General features: G+C 40.0%; 1 protein-coding gene across 11 annotated transcripts in view; it reads left to right on the top strand.

The window, feature by feature from the left end:
- Window positions 1-15,968, top strand: part of PKIB (cAMP-dependent protein kinase inhibitor beta) — a 55,956-nt gene that overhangs the window by 30,296 nt on the left and 9,692 nt on the right. Inside the window, exon 1 of one of the 11 annotated variants that reach the window (XM_080387951.1) lies at window positions 4,021-4,318. The exons of 7 other annotated variants lie outside the window; for them this stretch is intronic. The gene's annotated coding sequence lies outside the window, so the exon portion shown is untranslated. Of the gene's footprint in view, window positions 1-4,020; window positions 4,319-4,896; window positions 5,024-5,609; window positions 5,766-15,968 lie in introns of those variants that run through there. 3 more of the 11 variants (XM_080387946.1, XM_080387953.1, XM_080387945.1) reach the window with 3 other exon arrangements.

Raw genomic sequence — 15,968 nt, 5'->3', positions numbered from 1 at the left:
TCCTTTCTTTGTAGGTCTGGTAACTCCTCAATGGCAGGGACAAATTCTAGTAACCATTCACCTAGGGGAGTAAGGAAAGTAAAAGTATTAGTTGTGGTGAGTCAGCATAGCATGTAGTAACAGAGGCAGTTAAAACTGCCCTATTATCAGATTAGCAGGTCTGTGTTGCGATTGATTTCATTTACCTTCAGTTACAAAAAATATGTAAAAGTCCTAAGATGTTATGCGACTGTTGTCTCCAAGAGAACAGCGTTTTGTTGGGGTCCTCCTTAGTGCTCTCTTTATTGGGATTTTGCTAATGTAATATTGGCAATGCAAGGAAAATATTATTTCGGAGAAATACTCAGCAGTTCCTTGCAGCATGGTCAATGTTTTTAGTATCAAGTCTTACTTAAATAAACATACAGTGTTTTCCTTTACTTTTGTTTCAGTTTTACTCATGTTTGGTATAACCCCTTTCTAACAGCTCAGTGCTGCGGACACTTTTTATCCGGTCAGTTGAGAGCTAATTAGAGAAGACAAGTAAGGATTTATGGTTTGTAGAGACAAAATGAGCACAGTTTCTACAGTACTCAGCTGGAAAGGTGGAAGTTGTGCATATTGGGCTGACTCCAAGGCCTCTTTCTTCCTGTATAAGAACAGTCACTGCATAAATTACAGAAGCAGTGTTTAGGTTTCAAGCATATTTTTTCTCTGTTTCAGGTGTTGGCTTGACTAATGCCAGTCCTGACCCAAACTTCTGTGACATATTTTTTCTCCACTCTCCAAGAAAGCATTGTATTAGAGGTTAAAGTGTAAAGACTAGGGCAAAACATACGTTGATGTCAAAAGAGCAGAATTTCAGCTACAAAACCTCTGCACAGTGGAAAGTGCTATTGCTCAACTTAATCTCTTCCCTAGAGATCAAAGCATTCACTTAAGAGACAGTTTTTCTTCAAATCACTAGGTATTCTCTTCTGGGCATGTTTTCGAAAGGAGGAATGAACCCTGCCTAGTGATTTGAAGGAGTTGTTGCAGAGGGTAGGCTGAAGTGAGCTGTGAGTAGTTGTGAGTGCTTGCTGGCATCCCAGAGCAAGGCATGTGATGGGTAGGATCCCTAGGGATGCCCTTCTCCCAGGTATTACCTGTTGGTTAGTTCCAGGTGGCTCTCCTTTCATTAAATTTGTAGGGTGAAGCAATTTTCTGAAGCATCCAACTTGGCAGAGGAAACTTTGGAATCTAGTTCTTTGGTTTGGCTTTTTTCTACTTCACAGGTCTGGTACCTCAAGCAAAGGTGTCATGGAACCTGTCATACATGCACATGCTCTTGGCCAGAGAGTGAAGAAAAATCCACTCCCTGATGCTATGAAGAATTGCAGTTTGTGGAACAAGAAAAGAGGCAAATGAGGTCCAGGGACAGTAGTGGTCCCTCATCATCACCACAGAAGCTTGACTTCACATATGGCTGCTTGCAGTAGGCTTAACTCCACCTTTATTCACTTTGTAGAAAAGTGGGGTTTTATCAGCTGTGGTATGACCCTGAACAGTTCCATATCCAGTGAAATTTCGAGATGTTTCTTTTCATTCCTAGTTGTCTCACCTTAATGGCTATGGCAAGAGCATTGAGCAAGAAAATAATTTGGATGATACGTGTCCTCAGACATCAATGTAGGAGATGTGGAGGTATCCATGCCTAATAATACAAAATAATGGCAACTTAAATAACCTGAAATGCCTTTATATGCATCTTATAAACCTAAGAGCATTCTGGACTTCAACCCAGTAATATATCTCATGGTCTAATTTTCATTTCTTTAAAAACTTCATACAAGATAATTTGGTTGGTCTATAAAAGGTCTTAATTGAGCTTCTCGAATTCACTAAACTCATGTTGAGAAGTTAAAAAAATAATAAATAGAACTTCTTACTATAGGAAAAGTCAGCAAGTAAAGGTCTCAGCAATGTTATTTGGAAAATAAATTTCTTGAACTGAGAAATTTAAAAGCGGTTCCTTAATAAATGATGACATGCCAGAATAGACTTTCCACAACCCAAACATTATGTTGTTTGGGAGATCCTGAATGCTGCCAGTGCTGCAAAACCAACAAAGTTTATCTGAGTTTACAGCAAATAGTCTGTCCTTACATATGTAATGGGCAAACTGTCATTAAAGCATCCTGCTGCATATTAGGAAGCTCTTAGATCATTAGTTTATCTGGCACAAAGCCACTTGCCAAAATTCTAAGTGTGAACGTGTGGTTGCTGAGTCACAGTTTTGGAAGCTGCAGTAGCAGTTCAGAAGAATCTGTCCTTTAGCTGGTAGAAACCCTGGAGAGCTGCAAAGATGTATAATATATATGCTTTTGAACTTTAAAATAGAAAAGAGAGAACCCATCAACAGACCTTCTGTATGTGCATGTTGTTTTCTTCCTCTCCTCATCACTTAGGTAACTATAAACCAGCTAAAATCAACACATAAAATGTCAGGTTTGAAAGGGCATGTATGCAAAGAAAGCGTTTTGGGCTAAGGATGTGGTTCAGAGCACTGACTGTACCAACAGTTTGTCCAGTAATACCAGCTGAACTAAAAAGCATGCGGTTTGGTCTTCAGGTGAGCAATAGATTTTGAACAAGAGAGCATTTTAACTTTAGATAAGAGTCACAATTTTGTGCTTCCCTGCTGATACCAGGCTTGATTTATTGAAAGGAGGTGGAATAGAGGAAAGAAAATAGGCTGGAAAGGGGGCTAATGGGGCTTTAGCCATTGCATTACCCCAGCTGGAGTGTGTGTGTGTGCATCAGCATGGTGACAACCACATACTTCCTTTCCACTGCCGCAGCACAGGTAGGTGTGACCCTGGTAACATATTCTGTCTGCCTTTATTCACGCTAGTCTCTTCAGATCCTGGTTCTTAATTAGAAACCCATTCTTGCTTTACCTTGCCAACTATACTTGTAAAATAAATGAAGCATATCTCATAACCAGTGGGCAAGGACAGTTACGTTATTGAAGTTTCTTCTGGATAGTGTTAATTAAGCAAACCCAATAAAACAGACATAATCAACAAGCACAAGAAGATGACTAATTTTACAGAGTGCTAAAATCTTCGGGGGAAATTGCAGTTCCCTCTATTGTATCAGCTACTGTTGCAGAAATGTTGAGGTGGAGGTTGAGAAGTGGTACAATTTATTTTGCAGTATTTTGAAATCCAGTAATCTCTCCATGACAAACCCCTATCTGCTTAAAAATGCTGATCTTTCTTTGTATTATTATTCTAATGTCTTTTTGGAGTAGCGTTTTTATAACTAGCACCTGTGGAACAGGCAGAGATTCTCTGAGCCCTTCACAAAGCTTGTACTGGGTTTCATGAAGTATTATCACTTAATATGAAAGTGTAGAGGGAAGAAGAGAGAGAATATGGGGAAGAAAAGATTGTACTCAGCAAGTGCTGAACTGTTGAATAGATAAGTGTAGACTTTAGTGTGGTTTCACACTGTACCCAAACAAATAGTAAGTGATTTGAAGGCTAACAGTGTAACCATTTAAACAAATTGTTTCCTTTTTTCTCTTCTTTTTATGTCTAGGTTAAACATTTGAAATAGAAATGATACCATACCAAAAAAAAGAATATGTATCTAGGCAAATTAATTTCTGTTTCTGCTACCAGACTTTATGATCCCACTGTCATCCACTGAAATGTCGCACTTTAACTTCAGTAACTAAGTAGTTGGCTAATGTGAACAGTTTGTGCTAAGACCCCTGTTTCAACTGCCCCGGTGTACATCCAGAGGAATGTAACTCCTGTCAGATTGCTCTAGATTTACAGCAGTTGAGTTTTAATCAGCTTGGGTCCTCTGTACTGGAAGAAACCTTTCCAGTGGTAAATAAAAACCCACCTTCCCCCCAGTCCCCCACCTGTGAGTGACTGACCCTTGACAAATGTCAGGTGGAAGCTATCTTGACTTTGTACAAAATGTTGAGTCATTTCCTCAACTGAGAAGTTAATTTTTCTTCAGTGTGCCTTTCCTTTTTTTCCTCCTGCTGACGTACGCTGCACGCGAGAAGCTTTTTTTACTTGTATAGCTTCATTTCAGCCTTTCCGATTTTTAAAAGCAGGAAGGCTTTTCCAGTGGTGATTTGCTTCTCTGGTAGTTGTGTGACAGCCGGTTATTTTTGAGGAGACAGTAGAAGCCAGAGCTGCTGGCACCTTCCTGGATGTTCCTCTGTAAGATTGTCTACAGCTCGAGTGGTGACTTTCTTCTGTAGCTCGCGCTCAGCCCTGCTTCAAGAAAGACCGTGCTGTGGGGCTGAAGGCATGCCTGAACCGTGAACTTCAAGGTACTTAGCATTTTGGGGGGCAGACTTGGGCAGATTGCCAAGAAAACATGCTAGATGACCCTCTTCCCTGCAGACTGGTTGGTTCCCCGTGCAAATCAGCTGATGGCTAATACAAAATTAAGCAGGATAGTTATTTCCAGGGAGCTTTCTTGTGTGCTGTGAAACTCTGCGTGTAGATGCTGAAATATTAACTCTGTTGTAGACATGCTGAAAATGCGGTGGGAAAGTATTATTTATCTTGTAATAGTGTGAAAGCAGTTTTTGTGCCATAGTTACGTGTTGTTGCTTTGGACAGCAGAATGCCCTTGAACAGACACAGCTTGCTTTCTTACCTGGTGTCCAGGCAGCCGTTGTCACCTTTGGGGTGAATGTAGCCGTACTGCTGGTGCAGAGAGATTCACCTTCCTTTATAGGAGGATGGAGAAGTCATTTTATGACATAGTTGTTAGGTACTTATTTTTGTACCAGAAATGCCCTGAATGGAAGGGCTGAGGTCCAAAAGTATACCTGTAAGGTGTGTCCTCCTGTATGTGGGTTTGTAGTCTCTTTGTTTATTTTATATGTGCTCAAGTTTTGTTTCCCTCTTGGCAACGGTTCAGCTTTGCCTTAGTGTTTTGCTGTAGTCAGCTGAAAGCCAGACATTGAGATCATGTTCTAGTTGTTCCTGGGTGTCTCTGGTATTCATCGGCCCTTTTTTGCTGTTCTGTAAGTAGCTTTTTTCTTATGCTCTTATTCGATCTATTCTAACATTTGTGTTCTCTACCTTTTTTAGGCTGTTGTAAAAATATCTTAACAGGGTTTATAAGCATCTACCATTCCTAATGACCTTTAGTTAAATAGCTGTGCTTGTTTCCATACTGCCTTGACCAGACTAAGCAAACAGAGAAGTTCCCATTTTTTTAAAATGTTAGTAGCCTGGCCAATGTTCTCCCGCTTGCTGGGCTTTACACATTGTAGAAACCATCTATTCTAGGCTTCCTTTGAAACACTAGAGTAAGCATCTTGTTAGGTATATTAAATGTGGATATAAAAAAACCAAAAGGACTCTAGATTAAAAAACAAAAGGACTCTAGATTAAGTGTTCAAATTTTGTTCTTTGACTGTGGCTGTCAGAGTTTTTGGGGGTTTCCTGCTGAGAAGTTCAGAAATGGGTTTGGTTTCTCTGTGGGTGCGTCTCTTCCTTCTTCAGAGGGGAAGAGGGATTCATCAGGTGACACTGTTCATGTGGCCCTTCAAACGCAGATTGTCAGGTCAGCCCTGTAGAGACGTCTGTATCACAGCCAAGTTTCTGGAGCTCTCTGTGACCAGGAGAAATCTGAGATGGAACACTGAATACAGCTCTGAACAGGGGACAAATACCTGCTTGTGCTTGGACGTGGCCTTCACACAGTCCTCACAAATTTGAGGGACTCTTCGCAGTTTAGGGAGGAGTGCTGAAACTTCTAAGGCGGGAATAAATCTTGCTCTTTCTTCCCCCTCCCCCCCATCAGAATGAATGAGCAGGGCTTTTGTGAAGGGACATCTGCAGAGGTTTATTTTCTGTCAGCTCTCTCCTAAACCTCTGTTTCATTGAACAAATCTGTAGTGGTTTGGTTGATGTTATAAGGAACAGAAATGTGACCCATAGTTTCAAAATGAGTATAGCATAGGTCTGTTCGGTAAAAGGTCTTGTCTTTTCATCTGCAATCAAGAAAATTCACAATTATTTTGCTTTTTTTTTTTTTGAGGAAAACACAAGAGATAAATAAAGCAGACCTTTCCATTGTTCATTTTAAAGTGAGCCATAAAAATGTAGCAGAGAAGACCAGAGAAAAATGTTTCCCATGGTACCTGTAATCTTTTGTAGCTCTTCAAGAACAAGAGGTCATCTGCAGGAAAAGAAAAAAAACCCAACAAAACCCCCTTGAAATCACACCATCTGCAGTTCTCAACCCAGATTCATGCAAGACTCTATGGAGGAGATGTGGGCTCTACTCATGTCCAATCTTGAGTGGAGTTTAGAAAAAGAGAGAATCCACCATCTCTAAGGATATGCACTCATCAGGAAAGCACAGGAAGCATCCTTCTTATTTTTGACCTTTCAAAGATAATAGGTCTTAATGCAGAAGTAAATGCCAGTATATAAAACAAGGAGTAAATGTTTTTTTAATGCTGCAACATTAGCATAACCCCCCAAAGATCCGCACTTGTCAGTCAGTATAATTTCCAGGTTTTTGTTTTGAAAAGCTCAGCTCCATTCTTCTACAAACAAAACTCCCATGGAGTTTCCGTTAAGCAATGCAATTAGGTCTGTGTGTTGCTGCGAAAGATGCATCTTTGTAGCATGTGTTCTCCAAAATGATCTTGGTGTTGATTTCAGTCTGTGTAGAAACAGAAGTATCAGTTTGCATAAAGATTCACTCAGTAGTAATGCCTATCTGTTTTTCTCCTTCTCTCCCTTTCTGTGCTTAATAAGACAAAACGGGAAAAAATCCACTTCTGAGGAATTTGCATAGGAAGAAAAGGAGAGAAATTAAGTTACACTGCTGGGTGTCAGGGTGTAATATAACGCTGGCAAAGCTAAAAAAGGAAATGTTCAGAGCTCATAGACATTTTTAGAAGAGGTCATTAGCTTAGCTGATGGGAAAATTTTTTTCTGAGCATTCAGCAGTTCCTGAGCTCACACATGTTACACAGGTATATACACACTGGCCAAATGCCAAGGAGGCTGCAAAATCCTAAGAGGAACTTGCAAAGGTGGTATTTCCAATTAAACATAAAATCCAAAGGCTACCAAATGTCAGTGCTGAAAAGTAATCTTTAACCAACTGGAAATGGGTTCTTTCGGGTGCCTCGTTCCTCGGCATCGGAGTGCCTTCCATGAGCGGATGAAATGGCAGATGTGATTAACTCCCCTTCTCTGGGTTGTGTTGTTCATTTTTCTGTCTTTCTGGGAGGAGGTTCGCGTGTGGAGCTACCTTGGGGAAGAGCCTCTGCAGGGACAGTGTAGGTTCTTGCTGTGGGCAGGGTGGGAGAGGCTGGCACATTCTGCATGGAGTGAGAGTGTCCTGAGGGGTGTGTGGGGAATTCGGTGCTGTAGAAGGACAGAGAAAGAGGAGGGAAGGTGTTTGCTGTCATGGGAGGGCAGGAGGAGGGGAGGCAGGGCTGGTGCTGCATCTTTCAGGGTAAGGGAGGGAGGAGTGGAGGTGGAGGATGCTCCATCTGCATGGCCTGTGTGGCTGCTAGGGTTTGACCATCTTGGTCTCAGAGCCAGATGAGGGCACAAAGGAACCACCCTCCTGTGATAAAGCCAAGCAAGGTCTGGGCTTTCCTGTCCTCCTGACATTTTAAGAAATGCCCTGTACCACTGGGGCTGTACACAGGCTCTTTCTAGGGTGAGGACTCCCGGTGAGGTGTTTGTGTGCTTGTGGGGATGAAACCAGCAAGTGTGAACTTGAGAGGTAATGAAGAGCCCAACCATCAGAGCTCATAGACCCACAGAAACTCCAGCTGACTGTCCTCCCACCCTGTGCCAGCCCCTGACTACAGGCAACAACCCTTTGGCGGCAGTTGGTGGGCTCTCTCTTGCTTGGACTTAATAAAAAAGTTGGTTAAAATTGATGTGATTCAGGAACAGCGTGGTTCCAACAGACCCTTTTGCAGTGGAAGTGCAGATTCCTTTACGATGGAAAACAGTTTTCAGTATGAAAATCCTATCCAATTCTGCTCCAAAGGAAAGCAAAGCAAAAACGTTTGTTCAGATAGATCTTGCTTGTTGCTTTTGCTACGCCTTGTGGAAGAATGGCTCTGGTCTGACATGGCAAAATTAAACCCATTTCTCAGTCCGAATATAGCAGACTAAATGTTAAATCCAAAGTAATAGACAAGAAGAAAGCAAGCTGATTGTTAAACTTTTAAAACCAAAAGCTTCACTATGTCGACCTCCCAACTCATGTTGCTTGTATGACAAACAGGAGCAAGAGTTGATGGCTTTCTTATATTTTGATTTCTATCTTTCCACTTTTCCTTAAGCATCAATGGCCCATGTAGATTAAGAAAGCTAAATAACAGTTCTATGCCTGGTGGTATTCCAGCTAAAATAGCTGGAGAGTCCAGCCATACTTCATTCAAGTCATTTATAAAAGGCACATTGTAGCTTTCTACTGTTCATCTTTTAAATGATCCTGTATGTACTGGTTGTTTTCCCAGCCTCATTATCATTTGGGGTATGAGTACACCGGGTTTGGTCCTTATTTGAAGCACTTTATCCAGGTGTTTTGATAGCCGGGCATGTTTACTGAAGGATCATTTACCAAAATGGAAAAGGCTCTCTTAAAGCCATCTGCCTTAATTAGAGATCATTTTAACGGAAATGATTTAAAATACATTCATTCAACTGTGTGGAAATTATCTGACTGGCAGTCCAGTACATGCCTTGGAAATGACTGTTTGGTGTTCTTGAACAACAGACAGGGTATCGTATTTGGAAATAAGGATTTGCTTTTAGGCCTTACTTTTTTGAGAGACAATAGTTTTCCTCAATTGCTGAGCAACCTCAGGGAGATCATAAAATAATTTCCTTAGTATATTTTACAAGAATTTTGATCAAAAAATGTCTATTTTACCAAACTAGTCTAAACCCATGAAGCTCTAAGATAGGAAGACTGTTTTAATGTCCTAGGCTAAAGGCATTGGAGGGTAATAGAGATGATTCATACTTTCATAAAATAGAAGTATATTGAAAGACTAAAGAAGTTAAACCAAATGAATCCCAGGTGTAATTCTATTAACTTCTTTAGGCTTATAACTAGTATGAATTTCACTTGTTAGACCTATTCTCATAGGAAAAAGAGACACATTGAAATAGCATGACATTCAGGGAGGTTTATCAATCGCTGTGATCAATGGTATCCTTTCAACAGAGACACTGAGGAAACAAATGGAGTCAGCTAAAAATAGGAAGGCAGGAGCAAGTGTAGTACTGCAGATGAACCCTTCACCTGAAGTGTAAAATTAATCTAAAATAAGTTGCAAGGAAAAAGTTCTTAGTGTGTACCATGGCTAATCATATAGCCTATCATTAGTCCTCAAGAGATTGTGGGTTTGGGGTTATTTTTTTCATTTATTTGAAATTCTATTTCACCAGTGCTATTCAATTGAGCAGGGTAGAGCTTATTCCCAGAAAATTCAAGGACAAGATGTTCCCAAATATTTCTGCCCCAATGTTCCCTATTCTGTGGAAATTTTGATAAATTTTCCCTCCAGTCTCAAAATTTCCTGGCGGCGAAGTAAATCTGAGGCTTGTCTTGTTCAGATTGGTTGTGCCTGTGTGTGTGTGAATACCCTGTGGTCTCTGATCGCTAAGGTGCAGTCAGAGACTTTCTGGTGCAGAGAAATAACCAAGAGATTGTATGGGCAGGTGTCTGATCCACTGGAGACAGCTTTTATCTCCAGATCTGAGTGGGACAAATCCCATCCAGTGAGCTGCTCCTGAACGTCAAAGAGCACATTCCTCATGCTGTCTCCTGTCTCTATTACCAGATTTCAATAGAAGCAACAGAAGCTTTGCAATTAGATAAAGCGCGGTGCATGCATAACTGCAGGATCAAAATGCAAACCTATGCTATAGGATATGTTTGAGTGAATTGTAATTGATCTAATTTATTTTTTTATTTGTAAGTTAAACTCTATTGTAAATATAATTGGAAAGTCTTGTGAATCAAGGTCATTATTTAACTTAAATTATAGGTCTAAAGGAAGACACATTTCTCAAATCTCAGTTTTCTTGGTGAGTCACCATGGGATGGGGCAGATTTTTCTATCTGTATTTTCATTAAATTCAGTAAACAGGACTACTACCAAGATTGAACAGTTATGCTCTAGAGGATGTGACCTGAGTGGAATTGTATTAGAGTAAGCATGAAGTATGTTGGAGAATGAAATGAAAATTAAAATGAAAAATTATATATTTAATATTGAAGAAATGCTGTATCTGAAGCAAAAATATAGGCTAAAGCATAAGTAAAACATAAATGGAACATATAGAAATGGGAACTGAGGGTTCAGATTTGTATCGGAATTCACATGCCAAATGGCTGTTTTCTGCCTGGGCTCAAAGTCATATTACTGTGAAAAGCACAGTGATCTCTGTTGGTTCATCTTCTCCTGAGGGCAAACTGAAATAAAATTATTTCATAGAACTTTTAAGCACCTGTGGTGGCCCAAGGACACGGTCAAGACTAAGTTTTTAAGGAGAAAAAATACCTTTTATTAATTAGAAAAATGTAATTGGAAGAACGTTTGGGTATACCAGCTTTTCCTCAAGCTGAGATGGCTTTATAGAATTATACTACAATAGTTCACTTATATTTGCAAATCCAAACACCTTTTACTACCCTTGAACTGAGTTATAAAATAATATTTTATTAACTAACTAAAAATTTATTGAGTTGAGCAAACACAATATTCTTTCCAACATCCTATCCAGTGAAGAATGCCAAATGAAGTATTTTGGACTGGGTTTCCAGAAGCATTCATGGATGAGCCAGAAGAATAGTTCAGGAAATCTAGATAATTTGTGGAGTAGAATCATCTAAAGCAAGAGATAGAATAAATAAATATTGGGGAAAACTGTTATGCAGAGCTTCATGATGAAAGCAAAGAAAGCTGAGACCCCAAGAACCATGTTTGAGTGAAGTGTTGGGGTGATGTCTACTAAACGTCTTGGCAGCTCTCAGACTGGTATTTGCTGTTTGTGGATAGGGTGGAAGAGATGCTCAGATCAACAATAAACACTAGTGAAATAGCTTGTTACCAACTGCTTTATCTTTCAGGCTGGTGCTTAAGGAAACTAGTTGAATAATAAAAACTTGGAGCATTAGGTTTAAAATTCACTCTTGACAAAGACAGGCAGGCTTTGTTGCTGTCCTAAAGAAAATAGAATTAGCTTTTAGTGGTACTTAGTACTTTGAGTGCTCAGTAAAGAGTTGAGGGTTAAGCTAACTTTGCTTTAAATGCTATATCCAGATCTCTGTAAGTAAGTAGCAATTAATTACTGTTTCACCTAAGTTTTTTTGTGGTTTGGTTTGTGTTGTTTTTTGTTGGTGGTCGGTTTTTTCTTTTATTATTAGAACAGACTGCTATGAGTAATTTTTGGTCTGGAAATAGTGACTTCTCCTTGTGTGCGCTTGGCACCATGAAACCAGAATGCAGAAATGAAAAATTGAAATAGGAAAGTTTTACTTCAACTTAAGGAGAGTGGTGCTTTGATTTGGTTACACTTTAGCTTTTCCAAAATGTTTATCAGACATGAACCATACCATTACAAGACGGAGTATCCTCTCCTCTCTTCAGGCCAAGAAGCACTAAGGGATGTGACTGCAAAATTGGCTAAACACAAGTATTTCCACATCAGTAAAGTGCAGCTGAAGCTGATCAGGGAAGAAGTCCACGCATAGGGCAGGATGCTTCCCAGGTCTGATCCAGGACATAAAAAATACAGCTCATAGTTTTAAAGGAGGAAGAGTCATAGAAATGCAGAATATATATAATTATGGAATGTTATCTGGCCATGAAAAAGACAATAAAATCAAAAGTCAGCTTTCATTTACATAACTAAAACAATAACGTGCTTCTGAGAGTTTTCCTGGCTTTTTAATGGGAATAGTTCCATGTTTTGAAGGCTTAGGGATTTAGCAAGGTGCCTGCTGCTGTTGACATGCAATTGCTGCTCCCTGCCAGACTGTTGCCACCCAATGGCTAGATGGAGAGCAGCTCTGGCTTATGTCTTCTGAGTTTCATAATGGCAAGATAACCTTTTCACCAATCCCACTTCTGCCTCCAGGGGACCCTTTGGAGGTCTGAATCTGAAATAAACAGGGACTTTTCCCCCTGGAAGATTGCTGCTGGCAGGGTGAAAAAGAGGCACGTCTGTGCAGAAGCTTGTCTTGCAGCTGCTTGTTCTTTTGAGGGTTCCAAACCAATCAGTCTGTAAGAGTCATCACAAATACTACGTACTCAGTTAACAAGGTGTTGCAGCATGTGCCATATTAACAAAATAGTTTATCCCCCTCCAAAAAAAAAATTAATCCTTGGTGTAGTAAACTGTCCTTGTAGTTCTCTTGCAGGCTCTTCAGGTTTCCTACATGTGGGCATATTGGGGTAACTGCACACATATACTTTTAAGCAAAAAAAAAAAAAGCCTGTTGTACTGCTACCTAGCTAGTTTGCTGCTAATCCATGGGTTCTGTGTCATGCCCATCTCTGTGCTCTTCCTCCAGCAGAGCTGGTCTCCTGAAACATTCCCCAGACTTTACCAAGCCTCTCTTCCTCCCCACCTCCATCCCGCTTGCCCTCCAAAGACACTCCCTATTACTGATTTCATTTATCTTCCTCAGTAAGCTTCCAAAGCTCTCCTTTCTTCCTGTGTCCCTTTAGCTTGCCATGTAATTTATCTTGCATAAACCGTCATTTAATCTCTCCTTCTCTTTACATACAAGCACAGCTACAGACTCCCCATGCCTTTCACTTCTCCATCATTTCGCAATAGGAAATGAAAACTCTGTGAAGCTGAATGGCCAAAATATAACAGGAAGAATTAAGTTTGTGGGTTTGATACCTTTGAGCTTCATTTCTTGTTCCATAGTAGGGGATGCATTTGATTTGTTTCCAGCATAGCTGATGTGTGAAGAGTTTCTTCCCTGTTGAACTGTGTTTCCTGTGAAGTCAGCTAAAGCTTAAGTCTGTTACTGCTTTTGGTCACTCAAGAGACATTTGGAAAGTGACTTGCTCACTTGCATGGTATTGACTTCCTTCAGCTAATGTCACTTCATTTATTACTTGCTGCAGACAACTTCTGATTAATTTGTCAGTATCACGACCCCTTGTCCTCTCTTCCTTATTTTCTTTCACAAGGGAAAAATAGTACCATTGCTTAGTAAAGCTGTTCTACCCTGTACAGGTTTGTAGAGGGTGAACCTCACCACGGCATCTGTGCATTCTCCAGAAGTGTAAAAGCAGCATGACTAATAAGTTTTTTTTCTCTTGTCCTTTCCATGAGTATAAAATTTCAGCTGCAAGTTTCAAAGTACCAGTCTAAAGAAGAAAAAAGTCCATCCCGTTTCATTTTTCTAGAAAGCGGTTTCATGCCATACCTACCTTGTACTGCTGATGTGGCATACTGGTTTACAACAGTCCTTTCAGCTGCAGTATCTATGCAAGTGCACATACACACTTTTTAGATATTGTATACAGGAGACAGCAAAAGTTAAGATATACATGGCATTTGAAGCTGAAGCTTGGCGATGTTTGTGTTAGTCCTTAATACTTACTAAAATCAATTCCCCATCTTCAACTATTCCTCAAGAAAGCATAGCCAAGATTTATCTAGATATTGGACCCACCAAAGGGCAAAATTCATCAGCTCCTGTCTCTATACTACAGCTTTGGTCAAGGTTTTCAGATTCTGTGCCCCAAACTGATAAAGTGTGTGAACATGATCAAGATCTTGGACCTTCATTCAGTGCTTCTGAGAGCACTGAGGCAGGAAATGGAGGAATGGTGTAACCTTGGTATCCCAGACTGACCAGTTTGGGACTAGGAAAAATCATGTATGGAAGCCATTTTTGCACATTATCAGTATGGGTGTTGTCACTGGTGCAAGAGTGTAGAGCAGGTCACGTATCTAGAGCAGAAGAAACACAGAAGACATATATGTTAAATGTCTGTCCAGCTGTGTACACTGCAAAGAACCAAAACTGAAAACCTGTTATACAATATACCAAACTTTCAAATATAATCCAAATAATATCATGTGTTATATGGGCTGTAACATTCAGACTGAGACAGAAGGTGTAGGACTCAGATATGCTTCTGCACTGTAGATTTACTGAGATGGAATAAAATTTAGTTTCCCTGTATGGGAAAACAACTCATGAATTTTTCAGAGGACATGCACTAGAGAGGCCATCTCTGTTGGTACAGGAAACGCACATCATCTTTCTAACACGAAATAATAAAAGGAACTCTTGTCTCAACTTCCTGATGTATTGAAAAATCTGAAAGCTAACAAATTTACTTTTTTTCCTGAGTGATTCACTTCTAACTTTCATATAGTTAGCTATATTGCTTCTGTGTATTAAGAAATGTATGGTCTCCTGTCCTAAGCCCCGAACAACCGAGACTCCTTGTTTGATATAGATATGGTAAAGACTGCTTCCTTATCTTTCTGTGTGCTTCCCAGCACTAGGTTTACAAGTCTGTTACAAATGTTATTGACATGAAAACATACATAACATAAATTTTTCTCACAAAAATCGTTATGCGAGTGCTCAGGTTACTGTTAGTCATCATCATAATCTCTGGACTGTCTTCCTTAAAAGCATGAATGTTCCTAGCTTTTTTTTCTGTGGTCCAGTAATGCCTTAGGATAAAGCGTAAGGATGACATGGGCAGATATAATGAGGAAGTTCCTATCCTGAGATTTTTGGGAAGAGGAGGTAAATCTATCAGGATGCAGCCGCAGCAGAAGAGGATTTGAAAGCATGGCAACTGCCTAGCAAGGAGATGTGATTTTCATTTCAGTTGCACAGTGGGAAGCATTTAATTCAGTAAGTTTTCTGTTCTCCTTACTTAGAAACTTAGGAACCTACAGGCTTTTGGAGTAAAGGTGCTTGGAGAACACATTACTTACAAGTAAATAAAAAACAACTAAACACAACTGAAAGGACTGAAGTACTTTCTGAATATAGTAAGATGCTGAAATGCATCTTGCAGTAGGAGACCATCAAGACATAAAATCAATCAGTCTGGCTCTAAAAGTCCTACTTGGCTATTGTATTTTTCAGGTGTTTGTGAGAAGATTTCATGCTTTCCAGTTTGTTCCTACTAAGGGGCATTCAAAAGGAACTGTTTGGGAGGTGTAGCTTTCTCTGATAGTGCAGACAGAGACTATTCGTAAGACCTAAGAAAAAAGTTTTTGAGAGAAGTGCCTGAGTGGCAAGGAGTGATGTGTTTGGTCTTTCAGTCTCCTGCACAGAGTTGCAACAATAGTAATGTCAGAAACCTTTTGAAATTTCCTGAGGAATACTTTGTCCTTCCAAGCAGAACAAAAACAGTGTTTTGTCTCTGTATAAGATGGTAGAAGATCAGAAGATTTATCTACTTCCTAACAGATAGGGTGAGGAAGAGACAGCACTGTTTAATGTGGACCATGTGGGCTGTGGCACCTGCCACAAGTGAGCACCTTAAAGCATTTTTTCCCTTGCTCCTCAACACAAGTTGTTTCAGGAGATTTGTTTGTTCTTTTCCTTTGTCATTTATTTAAATAAATTCTCACCAGCTTCTGTGATTCATTTCCCGACAAGGGGCTGGCTATGCTGCCAACCAAAGAAGATTCAAAGATTAAAAAACTGTCTCCTTCAGAGAAAATCCCACTGGTAGTTTACCTGCCATTGCTTTGTCTGAGGACACTTAACTTGAATGTCTCATAGATACAGTAATAGAGTCTCACTTCTGTTTGTAGCCAGTTTTCACAAGCAGAGCATTTCTTTCCCCCTTGCACACCTGAGTGATCTGTTGTGCATTGTGGGTGGTCCTGCAGGGATTTCAGAGGCCTAGATGAGAAGGTTAACCTAGTACTCCCAAAAATCCCTTAGTGCTATGGCATGGCCCA

This window comes from Falco punctatus (assembly GCF_963210335.1).
Source record: "Falco punctatus genome assembly, chromosome: 5".
Classification (NCBI taxonomy): domain Eukaryota; kingdom Metazoa; phylum Chordata; class Aves; order Falconiformes; family Falconidae; genus Falco; species Falco punctatus.
The sequence above is the reverse complement of the archived record's forward strand: the minus strand, read 5'-3'. Positions and strand labels throughout refer to the sequence as shown.